The sequence below is a fragment of the Podarcis gaigeae genome (genome assembly GCF_964106915.1).
Source record: "Podarcis gaigeae genome assembly, chromosome: 12".
In the NCBI taxonomy this organism is placed as follows: domain Eukaryota; kingdom Metazoa; phylum Chordata; class Lepidosauria; order Squamata; family Lacertidae; genus Podarcis; species Podarcis gaigeae.
The window spans coordinates 16,177,229-16,194,909 of record NC_139688.1 but is presented as its reverse complement, the minus strand read 5'-3'; positions in this window follow the sequence as shown (position 1 = coordinate 16,194,909).

The window sequence follows — 17,681 nt, the reverse complement described above, 5'->3', positions numbered from 1 at the left end:
AGAGTTCCCAATACAATGTTCGTAGGCGCATAGCATAGCATTATGCTATGCATAGCATTGTCCAAGCCTTGGAGAGTTGTTGAAAGTTAATGTTGTGTTAGATCAGAGGTCAGCAAACTTTTTCAGCAGGGGGCCAGTCCACTGTCCCTCAGACCTTGTGGGGGGCCGGACTATATTTTGGGGAAAAAATAAAAAAAATGAACAAACTCCTATGCCCCACAAATAACCCAGAGATGCATTTTAAATGAAAGCATACATTCTACTCATGTAAAAACACGCTGATTCCCAGACCATCCACAAGCCAGATTTAGAAGGCAATGGGGCCAAGATCTGGCTCCCAGACCTTAGTTTGCCTACCCATGTGTTAGATGGGCCAGTGGTCTAAATAAGACAGGTTTGTATGTTCAGACAGTAAACACTTCTCCAGGAATTGGACTTCCCCCCATCTTCCATACTTGAAATCTTTTTTTCTTTTGTTTTCTGGAGATACCAGGGATAAGCTGGTATGGGTTTTTTTGCCAGCATTGAAACCAGCTGCTGTTGTTACCAGATGCGTTTCAAGCAGGAGTGCATTCTACAGCAGAGGAGTCACCACTGAGAAGACCCTTTTGTGAGCTGTAGCTGTACAAACATCTCACAAAGATGGACTTAACAAGCAGGACATCTCCAGCAGACCTTATTTTTTGGGGGGAGTATAGTACAGGGATGTGCTCTACCCTTAGCTATGGCCCCTCCTCAAGTTACCTTCTCTGGTTTGTTATTCCCAATTTTTGGAAGATATCTGCAAGTTTTCTATCCTGCACAATCAAAACTCTCAAGGCGATTTAGTGCCATCAACATAAATCTTTCACAATTAATTTTATTTGCTGGGGGTTCTTTTCCTCACAGGATTCCACCACCCCTATTGAAGACAATGGCGAGCGATTGCGTTGTTGTGTTGCTCAGAGAAGATGTAAGGCATACCTGAAAGCAACACTGGGCTGCAATGTGTATTAGATTCACCTTTCAGCAAGTTCTGCTCTTTCAAAACAGAATGCTACTAACTCTCCTTTTATCAGAGAACGGCAGCCTGCCAGGCCTCTCTCTCCCGCCTCTCTCATTTTCCAGGGGCACCAGCAGACATCGGAAGAAACACCAGGAGGTCAGCATACATTAAAACACGAGAGAACCTTAGACAGATCGCACCCAGAGGCTCCCTTTAATAGTCTTCTTCAGGCAAATGTTCTTGAATAAATTTCACTACATGAATGCCTGCGAGCAGGTTTGTGGAGTTTAAAAGAAGCACGGGGAGAGAGGCATAATAAAGACAAATAAGAGGGGTTTTTGGGGGGAGGGGGGAATGACCCAGAAATAGAGACTTCACATGGAAGTCCCATGACGAGAAGCCAGCAGGAGACATGTACACAAATATGAACAAAATCAATATTGGCAAATAATAGAATTGAGCCAATTCGCACATGCAAAGAGCATCAAGTTGTTTGACTTCTTCCATGCAACGACAACCAGAGATTCCTGCAGTTCCCTTTTCAACAGAATGACTGCATGTGCTGTATGTTTTCCCTGCCTTGGAGAAGAAAGATCTGGTCACCATCATTCATGCCCTCTCAATACCCATGTGCTGAGGACCACATTGCTTCAGAGGTAGTCTGTCAGGGGCCACATGCCGTTGATGGATGAAGCTGGAGCTGATGTTTTGGGTGGAGTCAGAGACAGAAGCATTCTGGATTAAATAATCTGGGGTAAACACCACCATGCTTCAATTTTCACCATGGCTATTTCCCAGTCCTGTAAATGTAAGCTCCATTGGACTTGGGGGAGTTATTCTAAAATAAGTATGCAGAGGATCCCCCCCCCCCAAGTACCATACTTCTTTTAGTACAACCAACCAGTACAGTGGTACCTCAGGTTAAGAACTTAATTCGTTCTGGAGGTCTGTTCTTAACCTGAAACTGTTCTTAACCTGAGGTACTATTTCTGGGTTAGCTGAGTCTGTAACCTGAAACATCTGTAACCTGAAGTGTCTGTAACCCGAGGTACCACTGTACTACTATGATTCCAGATAGCATCCAAAAGTTTAGACACACATAGAAACACACAGGGCAGAAGCAATCAATTTGTTCCCTGAAACCTCAGGGTGGGGAAGAAATTATTTTCCTCATAAACAGGGGAAAGTAAATAAATTCAAGCTAATTTTAATCAAATAAAATACATTTTTTTCCAATTATTTGGAAAAGGAAGGGAAAACACTAAGGGTGTGCACAGCCTCCCAAAAAACCCCCCACTCTGTGGCTATGATCCAGGGGCCGCACCCTGGGCCAACTCAGGGACCTCCCACCTACCCCAGATCCAATCCTAAATTTGTTGAGGGGAAGGCAGGGCTAATGGTTATTAGTTCTTTCTATCTACAGTGGTACCTCGGGTTACATACGCTTCAGGTTACACACTCCGCTAACCCAGAAATAGTGCTTCAGGTTAAGAACTTTGTTTCAGGATAAGAACAGAAATTGGGCTCCAGCGGTGCAGCAGCAGGAGGCCCCATTAGCTAAAGTGGTGCTTCAGGTTAAGAACAGTTTCAGGTTAAGAACGGACCTCCGGAACTAATTAAGTACTTAACCTGAGGTACCACTGTATTTGTGGAGTTTTTTCAGTCCTTATCTGGCGTGGTCAACCAGATGCCTATGAGAAACCCACAAACAGCACTTGTGATTCCCAGCAACTAGCACTCAGAGGCACACTGCCTGCAACAGTGAAGGCAGATTGAGTAGAGGATGACACACTGGGGCTGGACAACTGGCCTTTGCCCTCCTAGGTGTGTGACATCATACTGGGTTCACAAGGAAAGGGTTAACTAATTGTAAAATGACTAACCAATGGGAACCCAAGGGGCAGGGTTAACTGTGTATAAGGTTTAAGCACAGAGGCTTTTGGGGAGTTAGAGTTCGGGTGGTTGAGAGACAGCCTGGAGTTAGTAGAGATAGAAGATAAGTCTGTAGGTTGGGCTAGTCTCGTGTGAGAGAGTGAGAGAATTTGTTAAGAGGAGTCAGCCAAACAGTTGAGATAATCAGTCAGAAGGTATTAGGAAGGTATAGGCCGGTAAAGAAACTAAAGTTAAGATACTGACAGGAATTTTACCTGAGAAACCATAAACTTGTTAATGTTTGTAAAATAAACTTGTTTTTTGGTTCACTTTTAACAGCTGTCTGGACTCAGTGTTTTACTTGAGAGTAATGGGTTGGTGGCAGCGGGGAAGCAAGCACAGTGGTGGCACTGGGATCAATAGACCGTTAAACGTCCGGGGACCCTGTGTGATCGCCAAAAAAGTGGTGGTAAGCGGTGGGATAACATCAATACGCCGGTGGGATCCAATCAATACCCTGTGGTGGGATATTTATCTACTCAGTGGCAGAGGAACCCTCTCTGGCAGCTGAGGGGCAGGGCAAACCGCCCAGCAGCGCACGTGCAACGTCCGTACGGACTGTGCACGTGTGGCAGCCCATACAGTCGCCATGCAAGAGGCAGCCTGTACGGATGCCGGTATGGACGGTGCGCACAAGCGGTGCCCATACTGACTGCATGCATGCCCTTGGCCACTCTACAGCTGGGGAAGGCAGCGGGCCATCTTGTCACCCCCCCCCAGAGTAGTACATGGGGCGACCCACCCCCTCCGCCCCTCCCTTCATACACCCCTGTATGTACCCTCCCTCTTGCTGGGACACTGCTGCTTTCCAGGACAGAGGGCAGGAGGGAGGGAGATCAGCACGGGGCATATGTACTGGGGGAGCCAATCCAGTGCTCCTGCCAACGTGTTTTCACCGTGCCAGCCCTGCTGCCACCATGCAGGCCCGCCATAGTGTCTGCCGCTGTGTAAAACATATCATCATGGCTAGCGGCCATGGATCATGGTACAGTCTCTGTGTGACACCCATGTCCCAAGCGCAATCTGCAACCCATGCTGAGAAAATGACTCACATTCATGTGACTTGTCCTTCAAGAAATGGAATTGTCAAATCAATGTAGTTTTGCGATTCTAGAGCTTTTGTGGTGTTGTATACACACACACACACACACCACCTTCCCTTCTTGATTTCCAGCCTCCTTACAACTACCATAATTGTATGATTCAATCATCTCCCTGACATTATTTCAGTGTCTTATTGATGAGAACTGTATCTGCTATTCTCCTTTTTATAATGGCTCTGATTTTTGTTCAGGTTCTTGCTCAGCAGCAGAAGCAATGGCGGAACAATGCAATTAACATTTGCCATCCCTTTGTTCCCTCTCTCATCTCCCATGTCCTCTTGGTACGCACAACTCTCTCAAAACTAAGCATCTCTAGCAAATGGAGGTGCAACACATTTCTGAAGTAAAGGTGAACTTTGTTTCTGGCAAGTCCAGAAAATAAGTAAATGAAAAGTCATTGAGGACAATGTGCCTGGCCTTATAGCCCTATGATCTAGTAACCTGGGGGTAATGCAGTCTGCAGAACCAGAATTGAATGGTTTTTTTTTTGGGGGGGGGATATTGTTGTACATTTCCTGCAAGCTATAACTGCATTGTTGTGTATTCCAGGACGTATACTACAGCCACCCATGATCAATGTAAGTGGGTAAGCTGCTTGCGACTGAGCATCCTGCATCTTGCAGGATCAAATCCTCTGCTCAACACATCCCCACATGTTTTGAATAGAGGCATCAATCGTGTGGGGTACTGCTTCAGGGGGCAGAGCATCAGGCAGGCAGGAGAGTCAGGGGGTGTCTGAAGGGGGATATGAGATACTAGTGGAGAAAGGAACATGCCACACCCAAAAGCATTCACCACCCGTAGCTTCTTCCAGAAAGAGGCAACAAATTGGGTAGACCCCTCCTACTTTTTGTGACCTTTTCTTTTCACAGGAGGGGAGAGTGTTCTTATGTTCAGATGCTGCTTGTGGGCTTCCACAGGCTTCTGGTTGGCCCTTGTGAGAACAAGATGTTGGACTAGATGTTGGGCTATTGGCCTGACCCAGCTGGGCTCCTCCTATGTTCTCATCATCATCATCATCATCATTTATTCCCCACCTATCCAACTGGGTTTCCCCAGCCACTCTGGGTGGTTCCCAACGGAATACAGTCATACCTCGGGTTAGATGTGCTTCGGGTTCAGTGTTTTCAAGCGCGTTACTTCCGGGTTTTGCCGTTCGCGCATGTGCAGACTCTCAAAATGACATCACGTGCATGAGCAGAAGCAGCAAAACGCGACCCGCACACACGCAGATGTGCTGCTGCGTCTTACATTTTACTCAGGATGCGAATGGGGCTCCGGAACACATCCTGTTCGCATCCAGAGGTACCACTGTATTAAAAACAGGATAAAACATCAAACATTAAAAACTTCCCTAAACAGGGTTGCCTTCGGATGTCTTATAAAAGTCAGATAGTTGTTTATTTCTTTTGACATCTGATGGGAGGGCGTTCCACATGGCGGGCGCCACTGCCAAAAAGTCCCTCTGCCTGGTTCCCTGTAACTTCGCTTCTCGCAGGGAGGGAACCACCAGAAGGCCCTCGGTGCTGGACCTGTGTCCAGGCAGAACAATGGGAGTGGAGACTCTCCTTACAAGACTGAGGCCATTTAGGGCTTTAAAGGTCAGCATCAGCCCTTTGAATTGTGCTCGGAAACATACTGGGAGCCAATGTAGGTCTTTCAGGACCTACATGAAGAATATTTCAGATTACTGAATATTTCAGAAAGAATATTTCAGTTTGCTGAATATTTCAGTAAGAATATTTCAGATTGCTGAATATTTCAGTAAGAATATTTCAGATTGCTGAATATTTCAGTAAGAATATTTCAGATTACAGCCCTCGAGAAGCCAGTTTCCAGTAAATAAAGCAAAAGATATATCTCAAAAGTGCTCAAATCTACCAGTTGCTTCTTCCCACGATCTGATTTCTCTAGTACATTTCTATTCATTTTGCTACGAAGGACCTGTGTAATCAGTTCTTGGTGAAAGAGGAAAAATCAATCCACTTACTGCACTTTCCCTATATTAATTATTGCCTGTACTTTAAATGCATTTCAGCAGGACCCTAAGCACATTATCTTGGGACTCCCAGTGGAAACGTATGTCTCATTTCAGCAAAACCTATCAACCATTAGTGGTAGTCATTGATAGCCTTACCCTCCATGACTAAAACTATCAATAGCTACTAATCATGATTATTTACTGCATCTATTTATTAATGATGGCTATATTACCCAGGCTATACAACCTGGGAAGGTAGCCCATCTAGGAGAAGGAAAACTCTGATCTCAGGAGCAAATTTCTAGGGGCCAATAAAATATCTGAGAGGTCCGGGACTCCCAGAATTGATGGGCATTAGCATTCAAATGTTGTGCTTTCACCATTTCATTTTATTGAGTATGCAGGGTGAGGCTTACCTGCCCCCCCCCCCCTGATATTTTATTCAAGTTGATTCTGATCCTAAATCTTTGATGTCTTGTAGGATATCTTTTGGAGAAGAAAAGACAACAACCTAAGATGGTTGAATGGTGGCTTGTATATCTCCTTCCAGCAACTCCTGCAGCCAAGCTGGTGCCAAACGTATTGCTCTGCTTCCCTTTGGGTCACATCAGTGAGACCGAGAGGGGGGGGTCTTGTTGCCTAGGCAGCCCCCCAGGGAGGTCGCTTCAGTGCTGCAATGCAGCGGTTTGACTTCACCCCTGGAGGCACACTCCATTGCCTTTCAAGACAGACAGATGCCAACAAGTACCCTCAGGGTCAGAGGCATCTTGTCTCTGAATACCAACTGGTGGAGAACAACATCAGGAGACAGCTATTATGCTCCTATTTTCTTTTGGGGGTTTCCAGGAAGCATCTCCTTGGTTAGTGTGGGAACCAGATGTTGGACTAGATAGGCCTTTGATCTTATCCAATAGGTCTCTTATTGTCTTAAGTAACAACTATTTTCTTAGTTGTTCTCTTGTTTTTCACACAGGTACCACTAAATCTCTTCTTTCCTTTGGGGAATATAATACTGGGGCTCAACCCTTTCCTGATAACCAGTTTCATGTACCTTGCAAAAGAAGTTGCGTTGATGAATTAAACATACACACACACCATTCAGGGCTAATGAACTGTGAGTATACCCCCCATTCATCTATAGGAAATCTCTCCATCTCTCTCTCTCTCTCTCTCTCTCTCTCTCTCTCTCTCTCTCTGTGTGTGTGTGTGTGTGTGTGTGTGTATAAGCTCTCTGTGGCAAGGGTGCCACCCTCCACCTAATGTTGTCATACAAATGCTACTCTCTGGCTCCCAGTTACTGAACCAATTCGAGCATAAATACATCTGTAATTTATGTTGTTCAACATTTTGCGAGAAAATTGCCTATTGTGCTCAGTTTGTACTTTTTCATTAGTGGCATGTAACTCTGCTTCCTCCAAGATTAAAATCAAAGATGAATAACTTTGAGCGCATCTAAATCACGCTGCTTGCTAATTCATCTGAGATCAATAATGATTAAATGAATAATTTAATGAACCTCAATGCACACATTCAAAACAGCTTAAGTTTGCACTGCAGAGAAGTCGTGTTATTTGCATCCAGAAGAATCAGGAAAAGGAAGGCATTATTATCATTAGTAGTAAGTAGTAGTAGTAGTTTATTAATCACCTTGTAGACAATCGTCTCAAGGAGATATACAATAAAAACAACAAATAATAGGTAAAAACACAAAGAACAGCACATACATTTAAAACCAAACTAAAACAAACTAAAACAAACAATACAAAATGGAAACTTCAAAGACCCACCTAACCAGCAGGGAAAGTCTTTTTTTGGGGGGGAGGGGGGATGGCTAATTGTTTCCAGAAAGTGTAGATAATAGGCCCCTGTCCTATTTTTTAAAAAAATATTTTTATTAAACAATTTCAGCATAACAAATTATCAGTCCAAATAATCAATTACATTAATTCCCCCCTCCTCCCATCCCTGCCTCTCCCCCCACCTAGGTCTTCTCTCAGCTCTGCTCTCTGATTTCTTTGCACATACTGTTCTCTGCATGTTATAAAATTTTACATATCCTTGCCTTATCTGTCATTTGTTCAACAAATAAATTTGTGGATGTTTATTCAAAACCTGCCAAGGAGTCCAGATCATTTTGTTGTCTTTATAGGTAATATGTAAAAAGTTCCCATTCTTCCTTGAAGTCACAATTGTCCTTATCACACAGTTTGTATGTCAATTTGGCCAATTCCGCATAGCTCATCAATTTTCCTTGCCACTGTTCTTTAGTTGGGATTTCCTCATTCTTCCATCCTTCTGTGAGCAAGACTCTGGCCGCTGTTGTAGCATACATAAACAAGTTCTTTATTTTTCTTGGCAGGGCTTGTCCTACAACCCCTAACAGAAATGCTTCTGTTGGTTTTTTTTTACAAATGCCCCTGTCCTATTTTGACAGGAATGCCATTCCACAGGCAGAGGAAGCCACACTAAAAGCCCTGCTCCAAGTTGCTGTGAAGTGGGATGAAATCTTTGGAAATTGCAAGATAAACTTTCCCAAAGACCATCTGGATATCCTGGAGCATATAAGGGATATGGTGGTCTCTCAAGTATCCTTATCCTGAGCTTGGTCCAGTAGCAGATTGGCAGCCAATGCAAATCCCACAAGCGGCGCATTATATAGAGGCAGTAATTTGTCCCCCACAAACACAATCTATTACTATACACTCAACTAGATGTGGGTGAACCTGTCATTTTCTGTCATTTCCTCTTTTCCCCAGTTTTAAGTTCAGTCCTCCATATGTTGACCTCACTTTGCATTTTTTTAAAAATCACCGGCATTTTTGAGCAAATTTCTCCTAACATGCACATTTATGTATGCAATTTCACTTAATGTGCACATTTTTGCAAAGCAATTCCCCCAATGCATTGCTGTATGTGAGTTTTTGGATGAAGGAGGCTGCAGACAGTTTTATTCGGGAATCAGATAAAATGGAAAGGAGTGCTGAACATGAACTACCGGTACATCCCATTAGTTTTCCAGAAATGGCTTTTGCATCATGTAAAATATAATGCAGAAATGAAGAGTTATGGAAAAGTCAGGGAAGCAGAATAAACTGTTGTGTGAATGCAGCCTAAGCTAACCCGAATGAACCTGTTAGCTAGAAAAGGGACATTTCTACACATAATAGTAATGATTCAGAACATTAATCCTACCTGCTATAACAAACTCTATTTTAAAACACTATTAATTTAGTGTACAATATTCAGTTCTCTTAGTCATATGCTTTAATGTATGGCTTGTTTCTCCTTTCAGAAAAGATTTCTGTGTTCTCTTTGTTATAAAATATCCATGCACACCTAAAAGCTTAGAAATGTTATATCTATTAGGGTAAGGCAATTATCTTTGGTTTCTGAGAATATTTGTAAAAGAAGAAGCAGCCACAATGGATATTCCAAGTACCTATTTTTTTCTCTGTTGTAGGCAATGACAAGAAATGTAAGGTGTTTGTGTGTATACACACTATAATAAAGATTTACCAACCTTAGGAGTGGGGGGAGAGGAAGGTGTTCCAGAAAGACGGTAGCTTTTCATAAATCAAATTCCTTAAAAATGCTGAGTTGGTTTCAAAATCATTTTCTGCACTTAGCTATTTGAGTCTCTTCTTGCAGAGCTAGAAATTGTCTAGTGAGTTCTGTATGAAGTGTGGAAATGGATTTGTGGTCTAAAAAAACCCCAAAAACCTCAATCAAAACCACAATAGGGGTGGTTGTTCCAGACAGAAGAAGGCATGAAGAACAGAAAATTAGCCTTAATGCAACACACTTACTGTTGGAGGAGAGAGAGAAAAACAAAAAATTGGTAAATATTATTAAGCATCAAAACTATACCTTCTTCACATTTTATTGTAAGAGATGTTCTTTTAGTGAGAAGCTCTACATTGTGGCTGGATCTACACTGATCTGGAAAATGCTGTATAGAAAAAACGTAGTATAGCTCTCAATGCAATTTTACATTGATGATGGATAGCTGCTCTACAACACCCTCTGGTGTCACATTCATATTAAGCATTTTTAACATTTTAACTGAACAGTGTAGATCAGTCCTGTATTCTAGTTTTGCCAAACTGTTCTTTGTAGCCTTACATCTTTGGATGACAAGGTTCTTTTTTATTTTGCTCTCACCAGCAACTTGCAACTTGGCTCAGTTTCTTGAGTCACCTGGAGTGGAGAGACCTGCTTAACAAACACTCCCACACAGCATACTGTGGTCATCAGAATATTAAAGGCTACCTTACACCAGGCCTTCTATTTGTCCATTAAACCCATTGTTACCTACTCTAGCAGTGACTTCCCATCATCCCAGGCAGTAAGTATTTCACATCATCTGCTATCTGAGATCCTTATAATTGGGTCGAACCTGGCACCTTCTGCATGCAAAGCATTGCTCTGTCATGGAGCCACAGTTCCCCAATTGCAAAAGTTAGGAAGGTCTGAATCATACAGTGGTACCTTGGTTCTCAAACTTAATACGTTCCGGAAGTCCGTTCCAAAACCTAAGTGACCCAAAACCAAGGTGCTTTCCCATAGAAAGTAATGCAAAATGGATTAATCTGTTCCAGACTTTTAAAAACAACCCCTAAAACAGCAATTTAACATGAATTTTATAAAACAGCAATTTAACATGAATGATACCCTCAATCCATAAAATGAAAGCAATACTCAATGTTTTGTACTATAAAATAAATAAGATAGTATTGTAGATAATAAAAAATAAAAATTTCTTACCTGTGCTGATGATAGTCATTGTTTGGATGGGGGCTTTTATCCATTTCTATAGTCACACAATCAGTAGCTGAACTGGGTTCCACAGTCAACAAAAACCAATTAACCGAAAAAGCCACAAAAATGCAAAATAAATTGCAAAAATAAAAGCACCAAACTTAATCTGTTCCGGAAATCCATTGGACTTCTGAAGTGTTCAAAAATCAAGGTGCAGCTTCTGATTGGTGCAGGTGCCACCAAAACAATAGCCAACAGCCGCATCGGATGTTCAGCTTCCGAAAAATGTTAGAAAACTGGAACATTTCTAACCCCCCTCCTTTAAATCCAAAACACCGAAAAGAAAAGTACTCACTCTGAAACTCACCTACAGATGGTACCTAACACCAAGAAAACTAGCGTTAATATGCCCAGGAACCTCACCAAAATGCTGGAGAGGGAGCACCTCCACAGGCACATACCTCCACATGTGGTGGGAGTGCCCCAAAATCCATCGCCTTCACCCTGGTCTGGCTCCCCTTTATCACATACACAGCCCAACAAGACAATGACAAAAATTCACCAACAGCATACAAATCAGTATGGCTAACCTGATCCAAAACACCCACCTACCCCACTCACACATGAAAACAAAGACCACCACAGCCAATCACAAACAAACAACCACACCCTAGGCCAACCCCAACCTCTCTCACCACCAAAGGAACACAAGGGAAGAGCAGAGAACCTGCACAAGTGACACTGACACAAAACCCCACATATATTCAGTAAAATAGAAACATCGCCACCCGACCCCCACTCCATCTCTTTCTCCCACCCCCACTCCATCTCTTTCTCCCTTTTCTTCCTAATGTCTCAACAAATAATAATAATGATAATAATAATAATTTATTATTTATACCCCGCCCTCCCCAGCCAAGGCCGGGCTCAGAGCGGCTTACAAGCAATAATAAAAACAAGATGAATGATTACAACTTAAAAACAAAAATAAAATACAACATTAAAATAATGGAACATTAAAATATTAAAATGTAGCCTCATCGCAGGAGAAGGAAAAGAAAGGGGGGGAAAGAGAGGGAGGGAATCAAACTGGCTCCAAGCCAAAGGCCAGGCGGAACAACTCTGTCTTACAGGCCCTGCGGAAAGAAATCAGATCCTGCAGGGCCCTGGTCTCATGAGGCAGAGCGTTCCACCAGGCCGGGGCCAGAGTTGAAAAGGCCCTGGCTCTGGTTGAAGCCAATCTAACTTCATTAGGGCCTGGGACCACAAGGGTGTTGTTATTTATGGACCTTGAGGCTCTCCGTGGGGCATACTAGGAGAGGCGGTCCCGTAGGTACGAGGGTCCTAGGCCGTGAAGGGCTTTAAAGGTCAAAAGCAGCACCTTAAATCTGACCCTGTACTCCACTGGGAGCCAGTGCAGCTTGAAAAGCACTGGGTGAATATGCTCCCATGGCAGAGACCCCGTGAGGAGCCTCCCTGCAGCATTCTGTACCCGCTGGAGTTTCTGGGACAGCTTCAAGGGCAGCCCCGCATAGAGCGAATTACAGTAGTCAAGCCTGGAGATGGATCACTGTGGCCAGGTCAGGGCGGGAAAGGTAAGGGACCAACTGCTTGATGCGGCGAAGGTGGAAAAATGTCGCCTTGGCTGTTGCTGTAACTTGCGCCTCCATGGAAAGGGAGGCGACAAGGATTACACCCAAACTCTTAACAGAAGGCAATGGCACTAATTGGGCCCCCGCAAGAGAAGGGAGTTGGTCCCTCATCCCCATGCCATCCCGACCTAGCCATAGGACCTCTGTCTTCGAAGGATTTAGTTTCAATCGGCTCCCACGAAACCATCCAGCCACAGCTTCCAAGCATCTGGTCAGTGTGTTCGGGGCCGAGTCAGTGTGGCCATCCATCAGCAGATAGAGCTGAGTGTCATCAGCATATTGGTGACAGCCCAGCCCAAAGCTCCAGATAATCTGGGCAAGGGGGCGCATAAAGATGTTAAAAAGCATTGGGGAGAGAATTGCGCCCTGCGGCACTCCACACACCAAGGAGTGGCACGACGACATTTCCCTCCCTAGTGCCACCCTCTGTCCCCGACCAGAGATAAAAGAGCACAACCAGTTACGGGCTATGCCCTGTATCCCCACATCTGTGAGGCGGTAGTTCAGAAGATCATAATCGACCATGTCAAAGGCTGCTGACAAATCTAAAAGGATCAGCAGTCCTGACCCACCTCGATTCAGTTGTCTACGGAGATCATCTGTTAGGGCAACCAGAGCCGTCTCCGTCCCAAAACCAGGACGGAAACCGGACTGAAATGGATCTAATGCCGATGTTTCCTCCAGAAACCTACCAAGCTGTTCAGCAACCGCTCTCTCAATTACCTTACCCAGGTATGGAAGATTTGAAACTGGGTGGTAATTGGATAGGTCTAAGGGATCTAATGAAGTTTTTTTTTAAGAGTGGACACACCACTGCTTCCTTCAGTTCCTCTGGGAATGTCCCCGTGTCAAGGGACAAATTGATAATTTCAACCAGGGGGGTCTGCGCAACATCTGGACACTCCCTAATCAGCCAAGACGGGCACGGATCAAGGAGGCAGGTGGTGGGCCTACCAACTTGGAGGAATCTATCCACATCAGTAGGGAGTATCCGATCGAAATGGTCCAACACTGGACCTGAAGTCAGTCGAGGGGCCTCCAGTTCAGTCACTGTATCTAAATTGGCAGGGAGGTCACAGCGGAGCAACAGGACTTTCTCCGCAAAAAAACTCGCGAATGCCTCACAGCTGTGGGTCGAATTTGTGCTTAAATTTGGTTGTCCTCCTAAGGACGTTATTGACCTAATTATTTTAAAGAGTTGTGCCGGGTGAGAGCTAGCGGATGCAATGGAAGCTGCAAAGTAAGGTTTCTTAGCAGCTTTCATAGCCATCTCATAGGCTTTCATAAGCGTCCTATAAGATGTTCTTGAGGCTCCGTCACGAGTCCGTCGCCATACTCGCTCTGATCTGTAAAAATGAAACTGATCTGTAAAAAAATGTTACTTGGAAAAAAGAGAGAGAGAGAGAGAGATTGCACGTACTTTTGTAAACCAAGAAAATCTTTAATAAAAATATATTTAAGAAAAAGAAAAAGAAAAGAAAACTGGAACACTTATTTCCGAGTTTTCGAGGTTTGGGAACCAAGGTGTTTGAGAACCAAGGTATCACTGTATTACGATTTCTGGAGAGACTACTTCATCTGCTATATATGGCATTCTTCTGCCACAGGAGGAGGCAGAAGGAGTCTGTCCTCCATGGATCTAAAAGCAAAGTAGCTTTTTGTTCTTTTGGAAAAACCCCCTTCAGATGTTCACACACTTAGAAACGCAGGCAGGGAACAATGGACATATATATGCCCATTGGCCTGCCTCCTCCATCACAGTCTCTTCACTCGACTGTGCAGCCTTGCTTGTGTTGAAGGCTGAGCTTCTGCAGCCCTCCCTGCGTGATCTAGAACCCTGGAAGATTCTGCGTCATGTGTGAACAAGCCCAGAGCTAAACTTACTTGAAAGCAGCAGGACACAATTTGGCGTGGCATCGCAGCCTAAATTAACGAACGTAGGGCAGTGCATTAGAAACAGCCAGTGAATTATTGCCCATCATCTCTCTAATTTGGCCTTCTTCCTGTTATAGTGTTATCCTGAAATGGTTATTTTGAATTTTGAAAAAAAAAAATCTTATTAAGCAGCACATTTATATTGCTAGAAGGCCTCCTATCTTATGCTCCTAACCAGCTTCATTACAGTGTTAACTTGTGCTTTGACAGTGTTTTCTGCCGTGAGCAGTTCATATGACTAATTAAAATGTGATTCTCCATTCTATTTGTTATTACTTCCATTATCTTGCTCACAGCACACAGGCCTAGCAACATGTTTATGGGGTTCTGCAAGCTCATCTAATTTAATATTTCTTTCGGAGATGAAATATCCTCATTGGGCGGCGGCTGCCCTTGGAACTGTAGGCTCACTTTCAGCTCATCTGTTAGGGTTTAACCAAATTTAAACCATGCTTTCCTTCTTCCAGTGCAGAAAGATTCATTCTACTGGGGAGAGAGGGATACAGAAAGAGAGAAGGGGAGAGAGAGAGAGAGAGAGAGAGAGAGAGAGAGAGAGAGAGAGAGAACAAACTATAATATTAATCTTCATCCACATACCCTCCAACATGCCCTATAGGAAAACTGGCAGGGGTTTTTTTTTAGCAGGAACTCGGGGGAACTGAGTTCTCTTTGTCAGCATCGCCCTTGAGCCAGTGCCACGAACTGGACTCATCCACTTCAGCCCCGACTGGGCTAGGTGAGCTGGGTAGCACTTCCAGAGACCACCTCCTGCACAGGAACAGGTCAAAGTGCTGTGGACTCACAGCTTAGAGTCGTGGGCACCGGATTCACTTCCGCAAGAAGACAGTCATCGCACTGCAGAGTATAGCAGAGTACAGCAGAGCATAAACGACTCAGAGAGCAGCTCTGTAGAATATCTTCTTTATTCTATCTACAACTATAATACAACTATATACAGAGCTAAATGAGGTCTAAGCATAAATGAATGCTGAACTGCACTGAGTGTCTGCAGCTGCTCTTAGCAGCAACCTTATCTATACACACAATCTCTAACACCCAGTCTCTCTCTCTCTCCGACACTGACTGACTCTTTGATGTTAGGCTGGAGTGGAATAAGTAAAGAGCAGAACACAGCCCCCTCCTCTCTGGAAAATCACCAGACTCATCAGGAGATTCTTGGATATGGGAGGGGTGAAATCTCACTCTTACCCTTTTAAATTAAATAAATTTGGGGAGCAGGGGGCTGGAACGGATATATACTCAATGCCCGAGCCAAATTCCCACTTATATCTGTAATAAATAAATTTGTGGCTATTTCTTATACTGATCATTATGTACTTTAATTTATTAATCACATCTTACATTTAGCCCCTGTCCTGGGGAGGGAGGGCACTATGACTGGACCTGCAACAAACAAATAAACTTTGTGGTGAGTTCCCCCACCTTTTTCTCTCCCAGAAAAAAAGCACTGAAAACTGGGGTGTGCATATTTCGAAGCCGCAATCTGGCGGGAGCTGAAATCTTATGGAAAAACATGTCTCTTTTTCTTAGCTTTTTAAGATGAGGGAAAGCACGCTTTGTTTCTCTTTTTCTTTTCAAGGAGAGCAATATAAACCTACGGTTTGGTCACCTTTTAGTCAGGTAGCTATGGTGCTTTTCACAGTGGCTGCCAGCTAGTGGCCATCATTTTATTTCCCAGAATGCCCTCTGAACAATGCTACATCATTACTTAGCAGTACTCCTAGGGGGTCCTGGGAAATTAGTACTACTACTGTTATCACTATTATTCCTTTTACAGGTTGCTTACTATCAGAAAGTCTCAAAATAAAATCTGCAAGCCTCTATTAATGCCCCTTATTTATTTCCCAGAACTAGCTCCCCTCAGAACAATTCTATGGCATGACATCATACCAAGGGAGTTCTGGGAAATAAACATGAGAGCCTCTATTACTCAGATGGGCATAGCTGTCAACTTTTCCCTTTTCTTGCAATGAATCCTATTTGGAATAAGGGAATTTCCCTTTAAAAAAGGGGAAACGTTGACAGCTATGCATATGGGGCATGGAAAATAAAAATGGTGGCCTCTAGTGGAGATGGGGTTGAATTCAATTTTGTTCACATTTAAAGTCAAACCTACTTAATTTACACATTCCAAAACAAAACGAGGTCTGGGATACAGCAAAAGTTTGACATTCAAATGCAGTTCTCCAACTGACCAATGTGTACAAATGCACACACTGGGTCCATGTAATGCATATATTAGAGAAAACACCATAAAAATGCATTATTATCTGGTTAGGGTGGAAATTGCTTTGCAAAAAAATGTGTATATGAAGCAAAAATACATAGAAATGTTAGTATATTAGGAGAAATTCACACTATGACTGATTAATTTTTCACAAGGACCTTTTTTTAAAAAAGCGGACTGATGTGGAAATGAAGGGAACTGAACTAAAGATGGGGGGAGGAGGGGGAAGAAACCAAAACTTGCAGATTCACCCATCCCTACAAGAGGGTTACTGCCATGCCAGGACATATTCTTTTTTGTATACTAAAGGGGGTGGAGATTGTTGAAACATCCCAGCAACAAGGAAGGAACAAAAAGCTAACTGGGTTTATTATTTATTATTGAAAATAATTTCCTGTGTCAGAGAGTTCCACAAGCCAACTGTCCACTGCAGGAATGCTAACCTGCTGATTTTACCTTGACTCAACAATCTGACTCTGCCCTTTTGTGATAGCCATGGTCAATAGTCTGATAACCTAGCAAGAATATTCCTCCATCTTCCCCAGATAAGTCCTAGAGGCCCATGCTGGAATCTGTGTTCTGAAGTTAGTAATCCTTTAGTAATCTGCAGCAAAACGGTTAATGACATCTGCAGGCCCTGATATGCAGTTAATTACTGTAATGCAGAACATCTTGAAGAAGAACGTTGCATGTACATATTACCAATTAACCCACAAATCTGGGAAGCAAAAGACAGCAATTAATAGAACACTCTCCTGTCATTGTAATTACAAGCTCCGTGTGAGAGTCCAATGTAAGAAGGATGTGAAATCCAATAATTAGTAAAGATTTCAAAAGCAGAGAGAAAGCAGAATGTTCTAGGTCACATAGCAGGGAGGAATATTATGGTATTGGGAGCAGGAGAGAGAGAGTGGTGGTGAATAGCAGGTTGCGACACATTTTGGAAAGGCTCTTTGCACCTTTGCTTATGGTCCAACCACGTGTAAATCTGTTCTTAGACTCTGGAACAAGGGCCAAGTCTAATCCTGCCTTAGTACATTCTGAAAATCCCACATCTTTTGGTAGAGCAAGATCTTGGGGTCACTTG